This window comes from Urocitellus parryii, chromosome 16 (assembly GCF_045843805.1).
Source record: "Urocitellus parryii isolate mUroPar1 chromosome 16, mUroPar1.hap1, whole genome shotgun sequence".
In the NCBI taxonomy this organism is placed as follows: Eukaryota; Metazoa; Chordata; class Mammalia; order Rodentia; family Sciuridae; genus Urocitellus; species Urocitellus parryii.
The window spans coordinates 18,642,278-18,669,198 of record NC_135546.1 but is presented as its reverse complement, the minus strand read 5'-3'; positions in this window follow the sequence as shown (position 1 = coordinate 18,669,198).

The following is a 26,921-nucleotide window of genomic DNA, read 5'->3' as shown; positions in this document are numbered from 1 at the left end:
AGTGTTTGTGCTCTGCTCAGTTTATTCAGGTGACAAAGTACCTCTGTGTCCTCAGATGCAGAGTTAGTGTGGATTCTAAAAAGGGCATTAGAGGAGGAAATTCAATCTACTAGTGAGCTTTCCCAGTAGCTTCTTTGCTTCTCAAAGAAGCAAACATCTTCAGAAGACAATATCCTCATTGCACCATACACAACATGGCCCTCTGGGCTCATTAGGACTGTTATAGCCCAGGGGACCATGTTCTGTATGGTGTAATGAGGATAATGTCTTCTAAAGATGTTTGCTTCTTTGAGATCCTGCTAAAATGAGTCAATTTTTCTTACAGGGAATGTCAGTTTTATTTCTTCATTTTTCAATTTAATAACTTCATGGGACATAACTTACATATGGTATGTCATGTAGAGATTTTAAACACTACTAATTTGTTCACTTATTACCATGAAATTAATAAGTTTTAATATTTTGATTGATAATCTTGCTTTGGTCATCTTCATAACTCATAGAACAATTATGGTTTGAGTAATTGTACATTTTGAAATCTTTAGAGGGAAATGAGGTTCTATGTTCAAAACCTCATTTTATAGAATGGAATCTCACATGGTTAAGAACTTTCAGTTGGTAAATGTCAAACAAGGAACTGTGATCAGTAGGAAGTACATTAAATATTTTAGAAAAATCAAATAAATGTGTTGGTAGTTTCCAGTTCATGGTTCCAAATTACAGGCTTGTGAATATAATTCACAAGAATTTGGAAGAATATTTTTATGTATTAGTCCATTCTGTTTTAATCACTAAAAACCTTTTGAAAAATCTAATAATGGAAATGTGTAAAAAATTTTGCTTAGAGGAACATTCAGGACACTTGAAATCCATCCTGCCCTGGTCACTTTCAGATATTTTTCCAAAATTCAATTTTTCATGTCATTAGCATGCACAGATAAACTTGCTCTGTGTGTCTTAGGGTCACATTTATCTTGATAAAGCAGGAAAGCTGAAAGCAGAACTTGACTCTTCGATCGCAATATCAGTCAGGGAAAATGGACCCTCCTGTAGGATTGTGTGGATTTCCCAGTAATGAGAGCTTGGGGTCTGCAGAGAATTGCATGGGCTCTCTCATCCCTGAGGAGGTCCACAGAACAGAGTAGAGGGGAGTGTGGCTGTGGAGTCTCTAATCAAGTCCTCCAGAGACCAATCAGGAAGCAGGCCTGATTTTATTGTGCAGTTACCATGTATATGTACTCAGGCAGTGCCTAAGCAAAATATAGACAGCCACCAATGCAATGTCTGCTAGTTGTCCTTGCAGTGAACAATCAAGGAGTGGGACTGCAACACATGGCCTCGTGCCCAGAGCTGTGCCTATGGGGTAAGCAGTTTGCCACTCACATGCCTAGCATGGGGAGTGGCTTGCCATGCAGACACCCTTAACCTATGCCCTGTATGCAGTACTCCATGCACTTGTGCCCACAGAGCAGCACCTCTGGGGTTTCTTCTTTCTTAACTTTAAGGACAATTTCTCTTCTAGTGGCTTTTCTCAGGAGAAATTTAAAATAATAGTAATATAAATATCATAGCTGTAAGTGTGAACCCTGAGCTGTATTTTCAAACCCTGACAATTTACAAAAGCAACCCATGGTTCTCATATCTACTTCTCACAAAGAGCTGTCATTCAGTCAAGTCTTGCCCAGGGTTTGCTCGTTGTGTTACTGGAGGGTGTGTTTTGCAGCAGAGGTGCTGGGTGATGGTGTCGCCCTCTCTGAGATGTCAGTCATTTCTCCCTAGTGCTCTTCATAGATTCCCAGCACACAAAGAGCCACAGGTCAGAGGTTTCTGCCGAGGCTGACATCAGTCCCAAGCCCACTTGCTTGAAGCAAGACCAGTCTCAATTCTCCATCTCCCTTTTGTCTGTTAGTTTATACAAAGAGGACATGGGGAGGGTTGGCAGTAGTGGTGAAGCTGAGCTGTGAAATGAGGACAACCCCAAGTTGTAAGTCTGCACATGTGTTGTTAGGGGTGACAGATCCTATTTACTCTCCTGTTATGAACAGCATGGGGCTCACACTGCATATGGGAGAAGAGATGTTTCTTCCTCTCACTTTCACCATGGAATGTGCCCACCCAGAGGGTCCAAATAACCCTAACTTGTAGCGGGATGTCCTTCTCCTATAATTCTCTCTACTTCTGTCCTGACCACCAGCTCGTGTCCACTGCCTGAGCAGTCCTCACTAGATGGTTGCAACACAGATGATGGTGCATATATCTCACAGCCTCCCCTGACTTTAGTGACAGCATCATATCTAACATGACTCCTTCCTGGATCCAGATACTAGAGGGAGTCTTTACTATCAGCTCTAACAAACAAAACTTTTGATTTGTTTTTTGAAAATTTCTTTTTCATGTGTGATCTGTTTTTTCTCATCTCCTCACTTGGTCTTTCCTTCCTCTTACCATATGTGAATTCTTCAAATATAATCAATGTCAGAAATCTGTTTGATTCCCTGTGATTTACATATCCTTCCACACAGAATGCCCAATCAAGCTGGGTGGAAGCTTGATTTCTCCAGTGCAAAAAGGACATGAGTGCCCAGTACAATAGGGCATCCGTGGACCAAGCTGGAAGTATCACTCTGTAGACCCTTGTTTGAGGGGTGTTTCTCAGATTACCTCCCTGATGTCAGAGAGCTTGTGTTATGTCTCATGATATCCTGGACTATGTTGTGCCAGGCTTAATGTGCACAGATGGGAAGGTACATAGCTCAGAATTTCAGTCATCTATGAATCATTCCCATTCCCCAGGATGCTTCCTAACAACAGTGGAACCTCAGCAGGGACATTACTATAGATATCTCTTCACAACACTACCATGGTACATTTACACAATTTTAATCATACTTGATGCACATTATTTAGTGATGATTGTGGTTCAAATCTGGAGCTAGCAGAATGACCAGACTGTGCTTTCCCCTGGACACTACCTGTATGAAGATTAGTTCTCATTATTGCATGAAATTGTGTCCCTTTCTTTGAAGCATCCTATCAGGATAGGGTCTAAGTTCTTCCCAATACTGATACAGAAATTTACCATCAGAAAACAATTTTCCAACAGTTTCAAGGCAATGAACAACCCATCCATGAGTTCTTGACTATTACTGTAAATTCATGGCACCTGCACACTCCAGTTTGAATGACTGCATTTTCCTCAGCTACACTGATCTTAAATTCATCTAATGGCCTGGAGGCACACTTGATTAAAACAAGTCATTAATTGAGTGTTAGAAATTTTAGATTGTGTAAGATTCAAATGTTTAAAATGAATTGAAGCAGATTTTGTGTGTCACATAAAAGTGATAGAATGCAGTTTTTGGTTTTAAATTTCACATGTCTCTTTGTTGTTGAGACAAGGTAATTTTAAACCCTCCTCCTTTCCTTTATACCCCAGATTGAACCCTGGGCATTTAGTCATTAAACTATCTCAGCAACCATTTTTTATATTTGGAGAAAATCTTGCTAAGTTACTGAGCTTTGGCCTTGTAATCCTCTGACTCCTGAGCCGATGAGATTGCAGGCATTCAGCCTCACCTAAAAGCATTTTTAAGTTATTTTTTACATGCTAATATAGATCAATTTAAGCTTATACTATAAAAATATTTATATTATATTTGACTTACATAAAATAAATTCATAAGAAATGGCATATGGCATTTATATATAGATCTCACCAAAAAATAAGTAAGGCCTAGTGATTAAATGTGAACCCTAATATATTTCGGTTGGTACCAGGGATTAAACTCATGGGCACTCAATCGGAGATCCACATCCTCACTCCTATTTTGTATTTTACTTAGAGACAGCATCTCACCAAGTTGCTCAGGGTCTTGCTGTTGCTGGATTTGAACTCATCATCCTCCTGTCTTAGCCTCACAAGGCACTGGGATTATAGGCTACAATTTTTAAATTTATATTCTTTTTTCTGGATTTACCATGGGAGACTGTCTTTTTCTAGTGATATTTCATATTTCACAAATCATGTATGTTTGCACTCATATGTTGAAGATAAAAAAAGTTGATCACAAAGAACCTCAAACAAGAAAAGTTTTTTATATCTGTTTTAAGAGACAGATGGTAAGGAGTGCCAAAAAGCCGTTAAGAGGGAAAAGTAACTCTTAGGTTTTATAGCCCATAGTTTGAATCGGACAAGTAATTATTAGACTGTGGACATTCTAAAAAGAGTTCACAGGTTTCAAACATCAAAATGATATTTTAGAAGGTAAAAATTGCACAGATTTGATCACTACACATGTTCGATTAAAATGCTGGATCCTATATGTAGATACCAATTAAAAATTAAACAATAATTAACACTTCAAGTCAAGTAGAAAAAAATAAACAAGGATGGCTGGAAATACAAACCATGCCTCCATAGTAACCTTAAATGCTACTGGCTTAAACACACCAATCAAAAGACATAGGCTAGTAGCCTGGATTTTAAAAAATCCAACAATATTCTGCCTCCAGGAGACTCAGGAAAAGACAGACTGAAGGTGAAAGATTGGGAAAAATCATACCCCTCACCTGAACCTTGAAAGCAAGCAGGGGTCTCCATACTCATATTAAATAAAGTAGACTTCAAGCCAAAGTTAATCAAAATAGATAAAGAAGAACATCTCATACTGCTCAAGGGAACCATACGTCAACAAGACGTAACAATCATCAATATATATGCACCAAACAATGGGGCACCTATGTTCAAACAAACTCTTCTCAAGTTCAAGAGTCAAATTGACCACAACGTGATCTGGGATGACTTTAACACACCTCTCTCACCACTGGATAGATCTTCCAAACAAAAGTTGAATAAAGAAACTATAGAGCTCAATAACACAATTAATAACTTAACTCATATATATAGAAGACATATCAGATTGGAGGAGGAAGCCTGGTCCCACCCCATGCACTAATCTGGAGGAAGCCTATCAATCCTTAAAACCCCAAATGAAACTTTTAATTATTGAATATTAACAGTTTTCCCATTTTGTGTCCATGATCTTTTTTGCATTTTACTTTCACCTTAATTTTTTACTTTTCAGTGAACAACTCTTTTGTTAATACTGTCATTTAGATTGTTTTTCCTATATTTGTGAATGGATTGTGCCTCGATTTTAACACTGCTCATTGCTACTGTATATAATTTAAATGATTCAATATTGACCATTTTACCCATGACATTATTCAAGTAATTCTTATGTTTCATTAGTTCATGGAAATTGCTTAGAAACATTATAGAAATAATAGTATCATCTGCATATGCTATTTGATTTTTGATGTATAAAATACCATTTAATATTCTCAAACAATATTTAGAAGTTAGAAAAGCATACATTTTCTTCTTTCTTTTCCTAAAAATAAATTGATAAATACTTCAGTTCACACCATTAAGTATGAAAACAGTTCATAGCTGCCGTTAAGTGGATTGAAAAAGAATTTTCCTCTGGTCATAATTGGCCATAGGTTTTACAGTAATTTAGTAAGTGATTTGCCAGAGCTTTGCTCTATCAAAATGATTTTTGGAAACTTCCCATATGACAATGTCCCTCTTGGTCATTAAGTACAATCATTCTTTTTGTTGTTCTCAGTTTGCTAAGGGTTTTGAATATCTGCATCAACATCTATAAAAAGATGGTCTGCAATTTCCATTCTTATGCTGTGTTAGCTGGTATTTCTGGCCTTACAGAAATAATTAGTCAATTTTCTTCTTCTACATTTAGACGTGATCATGAATTATTGTTACTGATCCTAATTACATGTTTCATAGAAATCACCTGTGAAGGCACCTTTTTAAAAATGTGATTACTGTTTGGTTTTCGGGTGGGTCAATTTTTAGAGCTAGGTTTTTGCCATTTTGGCCTCAAATTCCTTAGCCTAAATCCTCCTCCTGCTGTGGCCTCGAGGTAGTGAAGACTAGTGGCATATGCTCCCATATCAGCATAACCGCAAGTATTATTATGAGCAGCTGTATAGTTAAATGTTGATTTGTACCTGTATTTTATATTTCTTCACATCTGGATCTGCTAATGTATTCTATTGATTTCTGAAGTAATTTTCAAAGTTGATGATTATCTAGCAATTTATCTATATTTTGTTGTTTTCCAGGCTTGAGATTTTCTTGGCAATTAACATGGAATAATGAGGAAGCATAATGTGGGAAAATGAGAACCTGGCATTTTGCTAATTGATCTCAAGATGCCCCGTGAAGGATGGAGAGTGTGCACCCATAATCCTGTGAGACAAATGAAGCAGAAAAGCTAAATAATCATTTTATGTAGCCTAATACATGATCTTGGGTAACTTTCATATGTCTTTACAAACTTGTTTAATTTTAGGGCAGAATCTAAGTATTTTACCATATTTAAATTAGGTTATGAGGGGTTTATATTAAATTTTGGTGAGTTGAGTAAGTTTCTTATATTTTGGATGTTGAGCTTTTTCAGATATGGGGCTAGAATCGATTTTCTTTAACCCAGTCTACTTTACATTTCATCGATTGTTTCCTTTGCTGTATAGAAGCATTTTTATCTTTATATAGTCTCAGCTGTTTTTCCTTGTACAGCCTCTGCATATTCTATCTAAAACCATTGCCAGCACAAATGGCAAAAAAAAGTTCTCATTTTCTTCTGGAATTTTTATGCTTTCAGGTTATATCACAATGAGATATAACCACAGGCTTGTGGGCTCAATCCTCAAAATGTTGGTAGGTAACACGTACTGGAGGGGATGTGTAGAAAAGGAAACATTTGGACATCCTTGCCAGGAATATAAATTTGAATAGACATTAAAAATACTATAAGGGGGTTTTTCAAAAAATCAGAACTAGAGATGCCATATGACCCAGACATTGAGAATATGCCTGTATTTTTAGGATTCTTCAGAAAAGTAGAATACACAAAAAATGTACATGTGTATACAGAAGGGAGCTTATTATATTCACTCACATAATCATGGGAGTAATAGTCACCAAATGTTTGCCTGCAGGATGGCAACACTGGGAAACTGGTAACAGCTCAGTCCAAGAAGTTGGAAGCTTCACAATATGAGGAAGCAAATGAAGCAGCTTTGGTCCAGGAAAGAGGACTTAAATGATCCTGGTAGATGAAAAAACAAATAACCTGATCAAAGTGGGCTAAAGACCTGAACAGATACTTGTCAGGATTGGATATACAATCAATAAATATATGAAAAATGCTCTTCATCTCTAGGAATCAGAGAAATGCAAATAAAAACTACTCTAAGATATCATCTCACTCCAGTCAGAATGGCAGCTCTTATGAAGACAAACAAGAATAAGTGTAGGTGAGGATGTGGGGAAAAGGTACACTCATACACTGCTGGTGGGACTGCAAATTGATGCAGCCAATTTGGAAAGTAGTATGGAGATTCCTTGGAAATATGGGAATGGAACCTCCATTTGACCCACCTATCTCTCAGCTCAGTCTAAGCACAAAGGTTTAAAAACAGCATACTACAGGGACACAGCCAGATCAATGTTTATAGCAGCACAATTCACAATAGCTAAACTATGGAGCCAACATAGATGCCCTTCAGTGGATGAATGGATAAAAAAATGTTGCATATATACACAATGGAATTTTACTCAGCAATAAAAGAATAAAATCGTGGCATTTGCATGTAAATGGATGGAGTTGGAGAAGATAATAACTGGAGTTAGCCAATGCCCCCCCTTCTAAACACAAAAAACAAATGCCGAATATTTCCTTGACATAAGGGGGCTGACTCATAATGGAGTAAGAAGGGGAGCATAGAAGGAATAGATGAATTCTAGATAGTGCAGAGGGGTGGGAGGAAAAGGGAGGGGACGGGGATTAGCAAGGATGGTAGAATGTGTCATACATCCAAAATACATGTATGAAGACTTAAATTGGGTGTCAACATATGTTAAAAAAAGATACAAAAATTGTGGTATATATGTGTACTAAGAATTGTAATGCAATAGAAAAAAAAGAATCGCATTAACTTACATTAGGTAGAGGAAAGTGAAAGGAGGGGATTCGGAATAAGAAAGAGAATGAAACAGACATGATTCCTTTTTGTATGTATGTATATGACTGTATGACCCATGTGATTCTACAATATGTATACTCAGAAAAATGAGAAATTATATCCCATCTATGTACTATATATCAAAGTATATAAATGCATTCTACTGTCATGGATAACTAATTCAAACAAATAAAAAAAATTTAAAAAGAACCAGGTAGAGCCAATGGTGCAAGTCCTCAAATGGGACTTCAAGAAGCTTGGAGCATAAGCAAGTGATTGCTTCTCTTGCTTTTTTCCAAATCAAACCTATTGAACACCAATATATATGTTCATTACACGTATTCCCCATACTTTCTTACTCAGCCTTCTGGAAGCACACTCACAGACACCTGCAGAGATCGTCCACACCAATTCTCTGGGTATCTCAATCCACTCAAATGGACAGCTGCCATTAACCACTTCAACAACTGAAGGAAATAAAATCCATCTTTAGGAATATCTACCCTCCCAAGTAAACTGCAGTAATATCCACAACCTAAATTCCCAAGGAGTAACTCAGGAAGGAGAACCTATGGTATATTACAGATAATAGAGAAAGAGAGATTTATCATTGTGTTTACACACAAATGTATCAACATACATATATAACCTTTTCAGTTTTTTTACAATTATTTTGAGTCAAGGTCTTTTAAGGTGCAGTGGGTGTCACCAAGATGTGAAGCTGGCTCCAAGATAGTGATTCTCCTCCCTCAGCCTTTCGAGTCCCTAGCATGACAAAAGAAATGTGCCTCCACACCTCACTTATTACTCAATTTTAAAATAAGGATGGTGTATATGGCAGTGTTGCCAAAACTTGAAGGCCAGCCTTAGTAGTTTGGTGACATTCTGTCTTAAACCTGAAAAAGAAAATGATGATGGGTCTCTCTCACTGGAAGGCAACCCTGGGTCAAAACCCCAGAAACAAAAGAATATTCTCCAATAACACAGACAAGCTGGAGGACTTTAGGATAAGTGAGATGATTCCAGATGCAGAAATACATTGTATACTCTATGTTCAGAGCCTGGAAGAAAATAGAATGGATGTGTAGGGAGAGCCGGGTTGTTATCAGGGAGCTTCATCAATAATATTGCATCATATACTGGAAATTCCAAAAGACAGCAGGATTGTGTTCTTAGTGCAGAATTTGACAATTATGAGAGATGATGGTTTTTATCATCACATAGCAATTGCAAATACTTATGGGATTCAGTGTGATGTTTATATATATGCATATACATGTATTCATAATATCCAAACACCCTCTTCTGCCCTTGATGCCCCCACACACTCCTCAGCCATACTAATCACTAATGTACTTGCACATGATATTATATTAGTTAACATATGAGATGTAACACTATTGTGTATGTCTTCACATCATCCAATTTCATCTATTTTGCTGACCATTAGAGGAGTTTGTATTGATGGCTGAGTAATACACCATGGTGAATATATAATGTACTTTCTGGTGGATATGTTAAATTGCTTTCCTACATCACTGGCTTTTCTCTATGTCTGTATTGTTAAACATACTGTTATTCAACTTGAATTTATGTAACAAAAGAAAGCAACAACTACAAATAATGAAAAAAACTGTGAGTGGGGGCACATCCCTGCAATCCCAATGGCTTGGGAGGCTGAGGCAGGAAATCCACGAGTTCAAAGACAGACTCAGCAAATTAGTAGGGACCTATACAACTCAGTGAGACCCTGTTTATAAAAGAAATTAAACATGACTGGGGAAGTGGCTTTGTGGTTGAGTGATACTGGGACCAATCCCTAGAATAACCCCCCCCAAAAAAAAAGAGAATAAAGAAACTAGAAAACTATGTCCTAACCTGATTTTATCAATTGAAAAGAAGCCAAGGCATAAGAAAAATCATATTCTTTAAGTTTGTTAATATAAAGTTAATAAGCTCTCTCTTTGAATCTTTCACAAAGTGCAATATTTTGAGAGCATTCAGTAGGTTATGTTACATGAAAAACTGATCTTGTGCAAATAATGAAATAAAACCTTAGCCAGGTGTGGTGGTGCATGACTGTAATCCCAGTGTCTCTAGAGGCTGATACAAAGCCAGCCTCAGAAACTTTGGAAAGGAGTAAGCAATTCAGTGAAACCCTGTCTCTAACTAAATTACAAAAAAAGATCAGGAATGTTGCTGAGAGGATGAGTGCCACTGGGCTTAATCCACAGCATTAAAAACAACAACAGCAAAAAAAAAACAAAGCTAAAAAAGAAATAAGACATTAGGCTGCTGAACCTTTATATTTTCAGTGTTCCAAATATTTTTCCCAATACTCCCAAGTTCACTTCATCCATCAATTTATAATTGAAATCTCTAGTTATTTGTGAGAGAAAAGGGAGAGAGATGTTCCTGAACTCTGCCATTCCTTTGCTAGTTTCTGCCATAAGCTAGGCAAAGATCTGCCCATTGTGATCCCCAGGGTACTGTGGCTCAGTCCTTTCTCTTCATGCAAGGATGCACGTGAGGAGTGGATGTTGGCTTGACTGCTAAAGAGGGGAAGAGGTAAAAGGGAAGTAATGTGGGTAGGCGTGTGGGTGTGGTGTGATAATGATGACTTCTGACCAAGTCCTACCCATGATCATCTTTTGAAAATGTACCCAGAAAATGGTTTGTTTTCTTATATATCTTCTATGATCCAGCAGTTAAATGTGAGGGACACTATTCTCCATACCCAGATACCTTAGCATTTTGTTTCTCACTCTGATACCTAACAATTTGAAATACTTAGTCCCCCTTCCTCAGAGCCTTGACCTCATGTCTCTTTTGCTTATATTTTTAATATCTGGGCAATCCTCAAATACTAAGTTGCAGGTGAATCCACATTTGATGTTCCTCTTCCAAGGATAAGGATAGACATTTTCTCTCATTGTGGCCTCTACCTTCTACTCACAAAATGGGGAAATTATTCAGGTTTGCAAACCTAGATATTATCCTGATCCAACCTGTAATATGAAAGTCAAGAATTGAATCCCTGAGGTTGGGGCTCAGGGTGAGAGCACCTGCCTAGCACATGTGAGGCACTGGGTTCAATCCTCAGCACCACATAAAAATAAATATATAAAATAAGTTACTCTGTCCACTACAACTAAAGAAAACAAAAAAGACTAATCCCTACCAGGGTTGTGATGGCACATGCATGTAAACCCAGCTGACATGGAAGCCAAGACTTGAGGGTCACAACTTTGAGTCTAGCCTCACTTACTTGGAAAGACCATATCTCAAAGAAAAATAAGAATGGGATGATGATAGACCTCACTGGTAGACCATACCTAAGTCCTCTCCTCAGGATCACAGGGGAAACTTTTAATTCCTATCTTTTTTCTATGAGTTAAGGTACCCACAAAAAAGAAGGTGGCTTAGGGATAAATGTATATTTTCTAAAAACAAGGCATGTTAAATGTGCAAGTGTTCACATTTCTTGAACAATTCCCAAGTGTTTTGCTTTTGATATTATGGTCATTAGAACTGTCTTTAATTTTATGTTTGCTACTTACTTTCTTATGCACATAAATAACTGATGATATTAAATTTTATTACTGTTCTGAGCTCATCCATTGCTTCTAATAGTAATTAGTGAACTCTTACATTAAAAATATCCACTTAAATTCCACTTTAACCTCATACCTCATATTGGAAAACCACAAAAGTTAGACAGCAAGAAACAGAAGTAAGTTGCAATACCCCTTTGACAAAGGCAAAGATACTGGTGAGAATCTCAGAAAAACTCTATTCCCTAAAAGTCAGAAACCAAGAGAACAAGACCATAATCTCCCCCCACACATGATTTTATTCTTTTATTGCTGAATAAAATTCCATTGTGTATATACAATGCATTTTTTATCCATTCATCCACTGAAGGGCATCTAGGTTGGCTCCACAGGATATCTGGGTAAAATGGTGGTTCCATTCTCAGATTTCCAAGGAATCTTCATACTGCTTTGCATATTGGCTGCACCAATTTGCAGTCCCACCAGCAGTGTATGAGTGTACCTTTCCCCCACATCCTCGCCAACACTTGTTGTTGTTTGTCTTCATAATAGCTGCCATAATAAAATTTTTATTATAGTAAATTTCACACACACACACACACACACACACTCACACACTCGAGTTTTGCTTTGGTGTCTCTGGACAAGACCATGTGGAGTAGGAACCTACAAATAGTATGTCTTCCTACTGCCAGTTAAGAGTAGGAATTGGTCCATGGGTAGAATTCTGGAATCACCCACAGCATCTCCCATGAACTTCAGGATCAAAGGGTTGTGAGGCCTAGAGATGTCAGAGAAGCCTCACTGTTTTCCTCCCCATTTCTTGATAGTAATTTCTGGGCCATGAGCTTGGCTCTACTTTGATTACATTTTATGTATTATCTAAAATCCTCTCTTGCAAGAACACAAGAGCCAAGAAACACAACATAACCTCCATATCCCTGGGGTCACAACCAGCTACAGGGTCAGATCTTTTATTGCTTTAGTTATTTACTCACTTCATTTGATCTATTTATTAATACAGGTGGACACCAGCAACCACTCTAGGTCCTGTTGGAAGGTCACAGTCACACACCTACACACAGCATCCTAAGGGGAGACTGTTGAAACAGGAATTCTGACCCTTCATTGTTCATGAAGACTCACCCAATATCAGAACTTTGAATATTTTATTTTGAGGCAGGGTCTTGCTAAGAGGCCAATTGTGGCCTCCAACTTGAGATCCTCCTGAAGCAGCCTCCCAAATGCCTGACTTTAACGACATGTGCTACCAAACCTTGTCCTTTACTTATTAAACAAATGCATAGCTGCTGGTTACCACCCTTCAGTGATATATGTGATATCACACCCCAAACAATAAAAAACCCACACAATTCCAAAGCTCAAGTCTAAGTCTGGCTGTGTGAGGTTGTGTAATGGGAAGGGACTCCAGGGAGAGACAGGGACAACAGCTCAGAAAAAGTAGGTTCCTTGGTTTTCATGGCAGAAAAGAACTTCATTTGTCAGGCGCATGGATACACCTATTTAGAAAAGCAGATACACATTCAGGAAAGAACGTGAGGAGCTGGGAATTCAGTGAAGTCGGTAGTGTGCTTGCCCTGCATGCACAAGGTCCCAGGTTCAATCCCCAGCACCACAAGAAGAAAGAAAGGAAAAAAATGTGAGAAAGCCCTAAAGAGAGAGACAGCAAATACGTGGTCTGAGGTGTTGCTATCTGGAGAGGGACATTTAAGTGGGGCTGGACTAGAGATGGGGCCAGATCAGACTTCTGTACTTTCTCACCCATTTTTCTAAGCTTGCTCACATCATGCTTGTATTTGGGGGTATAGGAAGCTTGTCTAGGAGAAATGCTGCATTGCAGGGAGTTGCTTTTTTATAAATCTGATCTTTATTTTTAAAAATAGTTTTTAGTTGGACAGTATACCTTTATTTTATATATTTCTATGTAATGTGGTGCTGAGGATTGAACCCAGTGCCTCACAGGTGCTAGGCAGGTGCTCTGTCACTGAGCCCCAACCCCAGTCCCTTGTTTTTAATTTCAAATATTTTGTGGGCATTCCTGCATTCTGGTGATTTATGAACCTTCTCTTTTGAGGTTGAGAGTAACTTTCTTCTTGGTATCCCAACATTTCTGTCCCATCCAGATGTGTTCCACAGTTCTTTATGGACCTCAAGTGTTGCTAGAGGAATGATTAAATGATCATTTAGTTATCAAAGCACATAGGGCAGTGTTTTCAGGACAGAAGTCTTAAGAAAATGCTCATTATTAGATTTCTATTTTTACATATGTATTTAGCCATGGACTCATATGGATTTGCAGTGATCCACAAACCAGCAGATTTCAGAAACTTTTCATGTTGACAACTGGTTTCAAATGGTTTCATTCGGAATGAGGCACATTTGACCAAGTGTAAACATTAAGATGCTTTTCAAGTGCTCATGAATTTTCCTGGCTAGAATATTGCAGAGGGTTTTGCCAGTTTTCTCGCCACTTTGTTTATCTCATTAGTGTTGAAAAACCTCCCAGATGCAAGGAATGCACCCCAGTTGCAAGCTCCTGCAGCTGGCCACCCATAGACCCCCACACCCAGCCATCCAATTCTTCGACCACTGATAATTGGGTGTCAGGTGCTGTTGGATTGTTAATTATTGGGTAAAACGCAGTATTTTGCCCCCAAGGAGCCCAAGGTCTAGCTTGTTGGTTATTGGAACCACTGGGTTGGTTATTCACTTTTCCTTGCCTCTCAAGACAAATCTGAGCTCCATCCAGGGACCTAAATTTCGTGGAACTGGTAGTTTAGGAAAATTTCACATTTTGGTGAAGAAAACCAACAGCAATAATAATTAATCATTTCTCTCATTGGGGAAGGAAGGGTTCTGGCCCCAAGGTGTCCCTGGATCTTTCCTTCTTCTCAGCCACATAATCTTCTCCTCATCCTGGGCAAGACAACTGTGTACTGCTCATCCCTGGAATCCTGGGCATGTGGCTTGACCTTCTCAGTCTTCCTTCAAGAGAAATGTTCCCATTTCACAAATGCAGCAAAGCTGGTCCCCCAAATACCTGGGCTGCTGGTACTGAGAAGCAAAAGTAAAAAGTACTGAAGATGGGGACTGGGGCTGGGGCTCAGCTGTCGAGCACTCGCCTTGTATGTGCAAGACCCTGGGTTCCATCCTCAGCACCACAGAAAAATAAATGGATAGAATAAAGGTATTGAGTCCAACTCCAATAGAAAAAATATTTTAAAAAATAAATACTGAAAAGGCAATGTATTCTAGCAATTAGGGAAATGCAAATTAAAACTGCACTGAGATTCTCTTTCACTCAAGTCACAATGGCAATTATCAAGAATCCAGTAACAATAAATTGGTGAGGATGTGGGGGACAGGGAATGCTCACACCTTGTTGGAGAAACTGCACATTGGTGCAACCCCTCTGGAAAGCAGGATGCAGATTCCTCAAGAAACTAGGACTGGAACCACCATTTGACTCAGTTATCCCACTCCACAGAATATATATATAGAGGATTTAAAATCAGCATACTACAGGGACACAGCCACATCCATGTTTATGATGGCACAACTCACACTAGCTAAGCTATGGAGCCAGCCTAAATGCCCATCAATAGATGAATAGATAAAAAAATTGTGGTATATATACACAGTGGAATATTACTCAGCTTTAAAAAAGGATGACTTCAAGCTTTGTAATGTTTTGAAAAACTAATAATAAAAAATAAAAATAAAAAATAAATAAAAAAGGATGACTTCATAACATTGGCCAGTAAATCAATGGATCTGGAGATTATCATGCTAAAGTAAAATAAGGCAATCCCCCAAAACCAAAGGTCACATGTTTTCCCTGACATGTGTTATCTACATCACAAGGAAGATGGGAGGGGGTCAAGAAGAGAAGTTCAGTAGATGAGACAAAGGGGAGCAACAGGAATGGGGAGGAGATAAGAATTGGAAAGACAGTGGCATGAATTGAAAATAATGTTCCTGTTTAAATATATGAATATACCTAAGTGAATCCACCCATCATGCCACCCACACGAATGGGGTCCTAAGGAGAATAAGGTATATTTTATGTTTGGATAATTTTACCACAATGTACTCTATGGTCATGTATATCTAAGAAGAACCAATAAAATAGAAAAAGATAAAAAGTACTGAAAAGGACCATGGGACCAAATTGATAGCATCCTAGCCGGATGAGGAAATGTCTTTAGGTACATTCCAGAATTTTCTAAACTGCTCCCCCATTGGATGCTGCCAAAGGTGTTGGAGCCTGTGGGAAAGTGGAGGTTCAGGTTGCTGCATGGAGAAGATAGGACCCCCCATTCATCTGCAGGTGCAGGGGTCCCAGGGGGCAGGTAACCTCGAGGCCTCCATGGTTAACTAAGGCAGAGAGGAGCAGGGTGCATTGGAGTCTATGGAGTTATTTACCAAATTAGGAAAACCTGGAATTGGCTTTCCTGGACTCCCAATCAAACCCAGATTGTTTTTATTGCAGAGACAGATCCTTGAGCCCCTCTTAAGGAGAAGTCTTCTCTGTATTATGTGACTTTTTACACCACTGAATTGGGGGGAAAGAGGCAGAGCTCTCTTTGGAAACACATGGGCTTTGTTTGCATCAAGACAAGCAGGTAGGGTCTGTTTTTTTTCCCTTTATTCTTGAAAAGTTCAGAGTATTCAACTGATACTAAGGATGCACACCTGGGCAGGGGGTCTCTGGTTTTTGGAGGAGGCAGGATCCCATTGCCTGGGATCCAGGGGACTGGTGGGAACCAGGGAGAGCACCCAGGGTGGCCTTGATCTCTGCAAGGCTGTTATCCTGTGGTCACCGCAGGTATTTCTCTCAAAAAGAAAGAAGAAAAAAAGTGTCACATGCCTGTCATTCCAGTGTCTGGGGAGGCTGAGGCAGGAGGATGGGGAATGCAAAGCCAGCCTCAGCCAAAGCAAGGTGCTAAGCAACTCAGTGAGACCCTGTCTCTAAATAAAATTCAAACTAGGGCTGGGGAAGGGGCTCAGAGTTCGAGTCCTCTGAATTCAACCCCCAGTGGCCAGAGAGCGGGGGAGCCCGGGTGCAGCTGGGGTTTACCGGGTCTCCGGGTCTCTTCTGTGCTGATCTCCTTACTCTGCCTCCAGCCTCAACGTGGGCTGGAGATGCAGATTCAACTCAGCTGGAGGAACATCAGCTCTAATGCTGCCAACCTGGTCGGAGCCTCCTCCAGGGCGCCTGTCAGGCCCCGTGAGCCTCCATCACTGGGCAGTTCCCAAGGGAGGAAAGGCCAGTTCTGCTTGGAAATTTTGCACAGATGAACAGAGGACAAGTCAGCCTCCCTAGGACGCTCTGGGTGGTCTTATTATAGGAGGAGGCCCAGGTGATGAAACTGTCAAGAAATGACTTCAGTTTCCTAACATCAAAACCCAACAGAACTTAGAATTCTGGTCACCCTAATCCTGACTCAATGCCGAGACCTCAAAAGTAAAAGAAAAAAGAGAAAAGTTGCACCCAAACCCTGCCATTCTTGTTTCCTCTGCCTGGAGCAGATATCACCCCCTGTCACTCAAAAAGAAGGCTCGCTGGGCTCAGGCTGGGGAGAGCAGAGACTGACTGATTCCCTGTCCAATCAGAAGCCCCTGTGCTAAGCGCTGACCAATCCTGAGCGTAGCCAGCAGCAGGGGGCGGGCCTCCGCGCTCGGAATGGGATTTATTTCTCTGCGGTCCGCGGTTCCCCTCAGATTCCTGCAGTTGGACTCCAGGCTTCGCTCTTGCCCAGGATCCGGGTGGCCCTGCCATGCAGGGGCCGAAGCTCCCCAGGGCAGGCTTGGCTGCTGGGCACCAGGGGATGGTGAGTGTGCGGTGGCAGCTGGCTCCTGGACAGAGAGGCTAGGGAGGGAGGCGGGGCACGGAGGCCGTCTGGGGGGACCGGCTGTGGGGGGAACCCGAGCTGGTCGACCCCGACTCCGGGCGCTCTCTGAGACCACAGGCGTGAACCCATTGGGATCAGCGCCCCTCAGTCCCCCTGGCCAGCCGGGTGAGGAGCGTGACAGTGGCGGAGACGCCTCACAGCCTCCCCATCCCCTGGGCATCCTCAGCCCCTGCTGAGTCCTATCTGACAGGTGAGAGGGGCTGCCAGGTGTCTTCCTGGCTGTGGTGATTGACAGGTGGGACCCCTGGAAGACTCCAATCTCTGAGCCTGGAGATGGCACACACCTGTCATCCCAGCGGCTTGGGGTGGGGGCTGATGCAGGAGGACTGCAAGGTCAAGGCCAGCCTCTGCAGATTGGGGAGGCACTTGGAGACTCAGGGAGACCCTGCCTCGATATAAAATGCAAAATAGGCTGGGGATGGGGCTCAGTGGTCCAGTGCCCCTGAGTTCAATGCCAGGTACCCGCCCCCTCCAAAAAAAAAAAAATTAAATCTTCAAACCCCGTTTTCCTGCAGGAGGTGAACAGGGATCTCGCTTATTCCTGAACTAGTTTTGTGGAGTTTATGTGTTTATTTTTGTTTGTTTGTTTGTTTTGTTTTGGTAGTTAACAGAAGGTGCTTTACCACTCAGCTATGAGCCTGGTACTTTTTAGTTTTTATTCTGACCGCGGGTCTAGCTAAGTTGTTGAGATTGTCCTGGTTAGGGTTTGATTGATAATGACTTTTCCATTGCAAATAAGTGTATGATTTTTACATCCACGTGGGTTCGTGGGTGGACTCTGTTGATGTCGTGATTTCTCGATGACAATTGTAACAGTACAGCCTCCCAATGCATATGTTAGGTAATGACTTCTTTTTTTTTTTTTTTTTTTGCTCTTATAATTTAAAAGTTTCTTGGTTAAGTTTACATATATTTAAGTTTGGATGAATTTTAGGACTGGGTGCTTCCATTAAGAGCAAAGCATGCTGGATTGTTTATTAGTGCATTATAGTTATACATAATGCCACCTGCATATGGCGCCCTGTAAAACTGACCCATCGTATTTTACACTATTTTTAAGCTGAATGTATCATGACTAGTAATGTATTATCCTGGTCCTATGAACTGATTTGAGTAAGTGCACTCCGGTGGGGGATTATCAAGAGTCTTTAATGGCAAAACAGTTTCCACAAATAGTTAAGAAGCACTTAAACTCCTTAAGTTTATTAGAATTCTTTTGTTTCCTATCTTCATTGATACTATTTCATTTTCTCTCTGATAGGGTTTTATTTCACATTTCTCAGATTTCTAAAGATGTTGGATTCTTTTTATTCTCATTATTGAACACATGGGTATCTCCTGGACAAATTGGAAGCTCAAGTCTCCTCCCTGAAAGTCTTCTGTGCTGGATTTCAGAGTGTCCTGACCCTGAGAATCATCACTCCGTGGGCCCTTTTCCTACCCAAGGGGGCTGGGATATGCAGAGTTCTCAAGTTTTTTTCCCCCTGAGTTTTGCTTTCTTTTGGGGGGGCAGGGGGGCATAGTGGATTGAACGCAGAGCTCCTTTACCACGGAGCTAGGTCCCTCCTACTTTTTATCATTTATCTTGAGACAGAGGCTGAGTCTGGCCTAGAACTTGTGCCTCAGCCTCCCAAGTGGCTGGGATTACAGGTGTGGCCCTCCTGCCTGGGTCCCCCTGAATGTTCTAAATGTAAGGGAAGCAAAATGTCAGATGCAGAACCCCGACTCCCAGACGAAACCTGTACATATGTATCAATGAATTCCTCAAATTCAAGTCCCCTGTTCCCATTTCCAGTAAAAATATCTGTGCACATGTGTGTGTGTGAATGTGTATTCTCCCTTTCTCTCCCAGGCTAGACCCCTGGTCAGAATGTCTTTGGGCTGAGTGTCCCCGCTGTGGACTGCATGTCCCAGGGGTCTCATGCCCTCTGTGATATTTTCCTGGTCCTGTTTTGGCTCTGCCTGACTCGAGGATCCCACACCTGGCACATGTGAGGTCTCCTGAGCGTCTGGTAAATCTCAGCCACCTGTGGACCTATGAGCAGGTGCATTTAGGGGAAGTAGTTTCTCAGGGGTGCAGGTGACTGCCCTGTGGCTGGGAGGAGTCTCCTTATCCAGAAGCCACTTCAGATGTTCCCTCGTCTTGGCTCCTGTGGATACTTGAACATCAGTGGGCATGCAGCCATTTATGAACACACTGGTTCAAGTTCCTTTGGAAATGCATCCACAGTGGTTGTTGGCTTTTAAAGAACTCCATGCTATTTCTAAAAATGGCTGCACTAAACTGATATTCTAGCCCCATGTGAGTAGGTCTTTCTCCATACCCATGTCATTGCAGGACTAGCTCCTTTGCCTGTTTGATAGGAGCCTTTCCCACAGCTGGGCTCAGGCTGCTGTAGCTCTCCTACTTGGCTGGGGGCTGAATTCCTGATGCAATTGGTTAGAACCCAGGCTGCCTGTGCTCACTGCAGGAAGGTGGTGTGAGCCTATTCTAGAAAGAAACAGGGTTTTGACCCCGTTTGCTTCACTCCTGGTGTGGATTGTAGCACAGGGAAATACTCAGACACCAGTGTGAAGCCCCTCCTTTGTGATCCAGGGAGATTTGCACATGCGCAGTTGCCATTGCTCCCAGAGCTTGGTGGGTTAGGATGGAGTCCATGAGATTTGAAAAAATGTTGGGACCCTGAGTGCCTGGACATACTCCTTCCAGAAAGAACTGGTTAGACCTGGAGTTATTACTGAGGTGGGGGAAGAGGGCTCAGGCTGGCTGCTGGGTGGACTGCATTTGTCCTGTCTACCCTTAGGGACTGGCTATAGAGGAGCTTGACTGTTAGCAGCCACAGTTTGTAGATCATGCTGCAAATCCCTTCTAGGGATAAACTGGGACCCTTGAGACCTCACTCCCGTTCTGCCCTGGTCCCATGGATAAAGCTCATGACCCTCCACAGCCATAGAAAACCACCCCTTTCCTCTCCTCCTGGTACTTGTGTATATCCAGCTCTTTCTTCTATGAGCACCAGACGAATTGTGTTTCCAGCTACAAGTCATTTAGTGTCCCATGTGCTTCATTTGTGACACCAATCAGTCTTCCTCTACCCTGGGTGACACTGGATTGGGGTATTCTGTCCCAATTATGTGGCACATTGCTCAAGGCAGGACTAATGCCCACGTGTCCCCCAACTTTGCCTGCCCTTTGGATGGTAGACATTTTCTGAGTGGTCCAATGCATAGGTCTCTCAGTCCATTATACCTTTATTTAAGAGGGACTCAAAACAGAAGTAGGTGTTTATTTGGTGTACCCACGTGTGGAGAGAATCCAGGAGCCTCCTATTCTGGTATAATTTTGAAACATAATCCTACTCAATATGTGCTTCTTTGGGGTGCTGGAGTGTAATCCAGTACCACACACGTCCTAAACCCAAGCCCTACCAGTGCACTGCGCCTCCAGTTCCCACACCTCCCTTCATGTTGGATTGTCTTGTTCATTCACATTTTAATTTTTAATTTATTTTAATTTAAAATAAATTAAAAATTAATTTTAATAATTATTATTTTAATAATTAATTATTATTTTAATAATTAATCCCCTGTCCCCTTCCTTTCCCTCCCACCCCTCTTCCCTATCTAGAGTTAATCTAATCCTCCCATGCTCTCCCTCTCTACTCCCCTGTGAGCCATCCCCATATATCAGAGAAAATATTTGGCATTTTGGGGGGGAGATTGCCTAACTTCACTTAACATAATACTCTCCAACTCCATCCATTTACTGGCAAATGCCATGATTTTATTCTCTTTTAGTGCTGAGTAATATTCCATTGTGTATATATGCCACATATTTTTTATCCAGTCGTCGACTGATGGGCATCTAGGTGGGCTCCACAGTTTAGCTATTGTGAATTCTGCTGCTGTAAACATGGATGTGGCTGTGTCCCTGTAGTATGCTGTTTTTAAGCCCTTTGACTATATCCAAGGAAAGAAATATCTGGGTCAAATGGTGGTTCCTTTCCCAGATTTTCAAGGAATCTCCATACTGCTTTCCTTATTGGCTGCACCAATTTGTAGTCCCATCAGCAATGCATGAGTGTGCCTTTTCCCCCACATCCCCGCCAACACTTATATTTGTTTGTATGCATAATAGCTGCCATTCCTACTGGAGTGAGAAGAAATCTTCGTTTTGATTTTCATTTCTCTAATTGCTAGAGATGATGAGCATTTTTCATATATTTTTTGATTAATTGTTTATTCTCTTCTGAGAAGTATCTTTTCAGGTCCTTGGCCAATTTATTGATTGGGTTAATTTTTTTTTTTTGGTGTTAATATTTTTTAGTTCTTTATATACCCTAGAGATTAGTGCTCTATCTGTGTGAGGGGTAAAAATTTGCTTCCAGGATGCAGGCTCTCTATTCCTTTTTTTTTTTGATAGAAACTTTTTAGTTTGATTCCATCCCATGTGTTGATTCTTGGTTTTAATTCTTGTGCTATAGGAGTCTTATTAAGGAAGTTGTGGCATAATCCCACATGATGGAGATTAGGGCCTACCTTTTTTTTCTATTTGGAGAGTCTCTGGTTTAATTCCTAGACCCTTGATCCATTTTGAGTTAAATTTTGTGCATGGTGAGAGAGAGGGATTCAGTTTTATCTTGCTGCATATGGATTTCCAGTTTTTCCAGCAACATTTGTTGAAGATGCTCTTTTCTCCAGTGCATGTTTTTAGCACCTTTGTCTAATATAAGATAATTGTAGTTTGGGGGTTTGTCTCTGTGTCCTCTATTCTGTACTGTTGGTCTACCAGCCTGTTTTGATGTCAGTACCATGCTGTTTGTGTTACTATGGCCCTGTAGTATAGTTTAAAATCTGGTATAGCGATGCCACCTGCCTCCCTCTTCTGGCTAAGGATTGCTTTAGCTATTCTGGGTCTCTTATTTTTCCAGATAAATTTCATGATTGCTTTTTCTATTTCTATGAAGAATGCCATTGGGATTATGATCAGAATTTCATTAAATCTGTAGAGTGCTTTTGGTAGTCTGGTCATTTTGATAATATTTCTTCTGCCTATTCAAGATCAAGTTACATCTTTCCATCTTCTAAGGTCTTTGATTTCTCTTTAGTGTTCAATAGTTTTCATTGTATAGATCCTTCACATCCCTTGTTGATACCAAAGTATCTTTTTTTGAGGATATTGTGAGTGGGGTAGTTTTCCTCATGTGCCTCTCAGAGGATTTGTCACTGATATACAGAAATGCCTTTGATTTATGGGTGTTGATTTTATATCCTGCTGCTTTCCTGAATTTTAGTTCTAGAAGTTTTCTAGTGGAGTTTTTTGAGTCTTCTAGGTACAGAATCATATCTTCAGCCAATAGTGCTAGTTTAAATTCTTCTTTTTTATACTTATTCCTTTAATTTCTTTCATCTAATTGCTCCGGCCAGTGTTTCAAAAAGTATGTTGAATATAAGTGTTGAGAGAGGGCATCCCTGTCTTGTTCCAGATTTTAGAGGGAATGCCTTCAGTTGTTCTCCATTTAGAATGATGTTGACCTAGGGGTTAGTGTAGACAGCATTTACAATGTTGAGCTATGTTCCTGTTATCCCTAGTTTTTTTAGTGTTTTGAACATCAAGGGATGCTTAATTTTGTCAAATGCTTTTTTGCATCTATTTAGATGATCATATGATTTTTATCTTTAAATCTACTGATGTGATGAATCACATTTATTGATTTTCGTATGTTGAACCAACCTTATATCCCTGGGATGAATCCCACTTGATCATGGTGCCATGATCTTTTTGATATGTTTTTGTATTTGATTTGCCAGAATTTTATTCAGAATTTTTGCATCTGTCTTTTAGAGATTTGTCTGAAGTTTTCTTTCTTTGATGTGTCTTTGTCCGATTTTAGATTCAAGGTGATATTGACCTCCTAGAATGAGTTTGAAAGTGTTCCCTCTTTTTTTATTTCATGGAATAATTTGAGGAATATTGGTGTTAGTTGTTCTTTGAAGGTTGTATTCATTGAGTCTTGGGATTTGTTTTTTTGGTTTTTGGGGGGGGTTGGTAGGCTTTTGATGGTGTCTTCTATTTCATTGCTTGAAAGTGGTCTGTTTTTTGGCTGAGGATGTGGCTCAAGCGATAGCACGCTCACCTTCCATGTGCAGGGTGCTGAGTAAGATCCTCAGCAACACATAAAAGTAAAATAAAGATGTTGTGTCCACCAAAAACTAAAAGAAAAAACTAAAAAATTCTCTTAAACAGATAATATTCTTATTTTAACTTGTGTATCATCCTCACTCAGTTTGGGTAAATTATGACTCTAGACATTTGTTGATGTCTTCAATATTTTGTCTTATTGGAGTACAAATTTTCAAAATAATTTCTAATTATCTTCTATATTTCTCTAGTGTTCATGGTGATATTTCTTTTTTTTTAATCACACATTTTAGTAATTGGAGTTTTTCTCTACTTCTCTACATTAGCATGGTTAAGGGTTTACAAATGTATTTATTTTTTCAAAGAGCCAACTTTTCATTTTGAAAATTAAAATTTTTTAAAAAAATAAATGGCAGCAGAATGCATTACAATTCTTAACTACACATGTACAGCACAATTTTTCATATCTCCATATATAAAGTATGTTGACACCAATTCATGTCTTCATACATGTACTTTGGATAATGATGTCCATCATATTCCACCATCCTTGCTAATCCCCTACCCCTCCTTTCCATTCACACCCCACTGCCCTGAATAGAATTCATCTATTCCTCCCATGCTCCCCCTCCCCACCCCAGTATAGTCAGCTTCCGTATATCAGAGAAAACTTTCAGCATTTGTTTTTCTCGGATTGGCTACATTCACTTAGCATTATCTCCTCCATCACCATCCATTTACCTGCAAAAGCCTTAATTTTATTTTCTTTTATTGCTGAGTAATATTCTATTGTGTACAAATGCCACATTTTTTTATCCATTCATCTATTGAAGGGCATCTAGGTTGGTTCCACAGTTTACTATTGTGCATTGTGCTGCTAAAAACATTGTGGCTGTGTTCCTGTAGTGTGCTGTTTTTAAGTCCTTTGGGTATAGACTGAGGAGTGGGATAGCTGGGTCAAGTGGTGGTACTATTCCCAGTCATTTTGTCAATTTTTAAATTGCTTCTTTTGTTTCAATTTCATTGATTTCAGCTCTGATTTTAATTATTTTCTGTCCTTTATTGCTTTGGGTGTTGATTCATTTTTTTCCTAGGGCTTTGAGATGTAATTTTAGGTCATATATTTGACTTTCTCTTTTTTTAAGGAATGAACTCCATGCAATGAACTTTCCTCTTAGTAATGCTTTCATAGTGTCCTAGAGATTTTCATATGTTGTTTCTGTGTTCTCATTCACCTCTAAGAATTTTTAAGTCTCCTCTTTGATGTTTTCTGCAACCCATTATTCATTCACTAGCATATTATTTAGTCTCCAGGTGTTGGAGTAGCTTCTATTTTTATCATTGATTTGTAATTTCATTCCATTAGGATCTGGTAGAATGCAGGGTAGTATCTTTAGTTTTCTGTACTTGCTTAGAGTTGCTTTTTGGCATTTTATATGGTCTATTTTTGAAAAGGATCCATTTGCTGCTGAGAAGAAAGTGTCTTCGCCTGTTGAAGGATGAAATGGTCTATGTATGTCAGTTAAATCTAAGTTATTGATTGTATTATTGTATTCTATAATTTCTATTTGGCTTTTGCTTGGAAGATTTTTCCAGTGGTAAAAGAGGTGTGTTAAAGTCACCCAGAATTAATTATTGTCTTGTGGTCCATTTAGCCCTTGAACTTGAGAAGAGTCTGTTTGAACATATATGCTCCATTGTTTAGGGCATAGATATTTATAATTGTTATGTTTTGATGGTGTAAGGTTCCCTTAAGCAGTATGAAAGGTCCACTTTTATCCCTTCTGATTAACTTTCATTTGAAGTCAACATTATTTGATATAAGGATGGAAACCCCTGCTTGCTTCCACATTCCATGTGAGTGGTATGTTTTTAAATATTTATTTTTTATAGATGAACACAGTACATTTATTAATTTATTTTCATGTGGTGCTGAGGATCGAATACAGGGCCTCACATGTGCTAGGCTAGTGGACTACCACTGAGCCCTAGCGCCAGCCTGAGTGATATATTTTTTTCCAACCTGTCACCTTCAGTGTGGGGGTGTCTTTTTGTATGATATGAGTCTCTTGGAGGCAGCATATTTTTGGTCTTTTTAAAATCCAATCTGCCTGTCTTTTGATTGCTGAGTTGGAACTAAATTTTCAGGGTTATTATTGAGACAAGATTTGTATTCCCAGTTATTTTTGTTTATTTTTGGTATTTAAGTCAGTTTCTTTTTGATAGGTTTTTCCTTTAGAGTGATACTACCCTTTTTCTGATTTTTTTATTGTTGTTCATTTCCTCCTCATGGAATATTTTGCCAAGGGTGTTCTGTAGTGCAGGTTTCTGGTTGTAAATTCTTTTAAATTTGTGTATGATGGAAGGTTTTTATTTTGTCATTAAATAACATCTGAATCAAAATCTAATTGCTAATCAAAATTTAATTTTGCTGGGTATGATTCTTGGTTGGCATCATTTCTTTCAGAGCTTGATTTATATTGTTGCAGGATGTTGTAGATTTCAGGGTCTCAGTTCAGAAATCAGAGATCGTGATTGGTTTTCCCCATATGTAATTTGATTCCTTTCTCTTGTGGCTTTTGAAATGCTCTGTTCCTCCTGTATGCTAGGTGTTTTCATTATGATTTGTGTTGGTGTAGACCTGTAGTGATCTTGTTCATTTGGTGTCCTATATGATCCTTATATTTAATTTCCCAATTCACTCTACATTTTCGGAAAATTTTCTGGTATTATTTCATTGAATAGATTGTCCATTTCTGTAGTTTAGACCTCTATGCCTTCATCTATCCCAATAGTTGTTAAATTTGGTCTTTTCATATTATCTCACAATTCTTGAATCTTCTGCTTATGGTTTCTTACCATCTTCACTGGGGTCAACTTTATTTTTTCAAGATTATACATTTTGCCTTGAATGTCAGAGGTTCGGTCTTCCAAGTGATCTATTCTGTTGGAGATGCTTCCTATTGAGTTCTTAATTTAGTTTACTGTTTCCTTCATTTCAAGTATCTCTGTGTTTTTTTTTTCAGAATCTCTATCTCCTTATTGAAGGAATCTTTTGCTTTCTGTGTTTGCTTATGTAGCTCTTAATCAAAATGATCCCATGTTGCCTGTATTTGCTCTTATATCATCCTTTAATTCATAGAAAATTATGTACCTCCTCCACTCCTTCTCTGTTATTTCTCCTGCTGTTCTGACCATGGATTCTAATAATTCAGCATCTTTCTTTAGGGCATATTC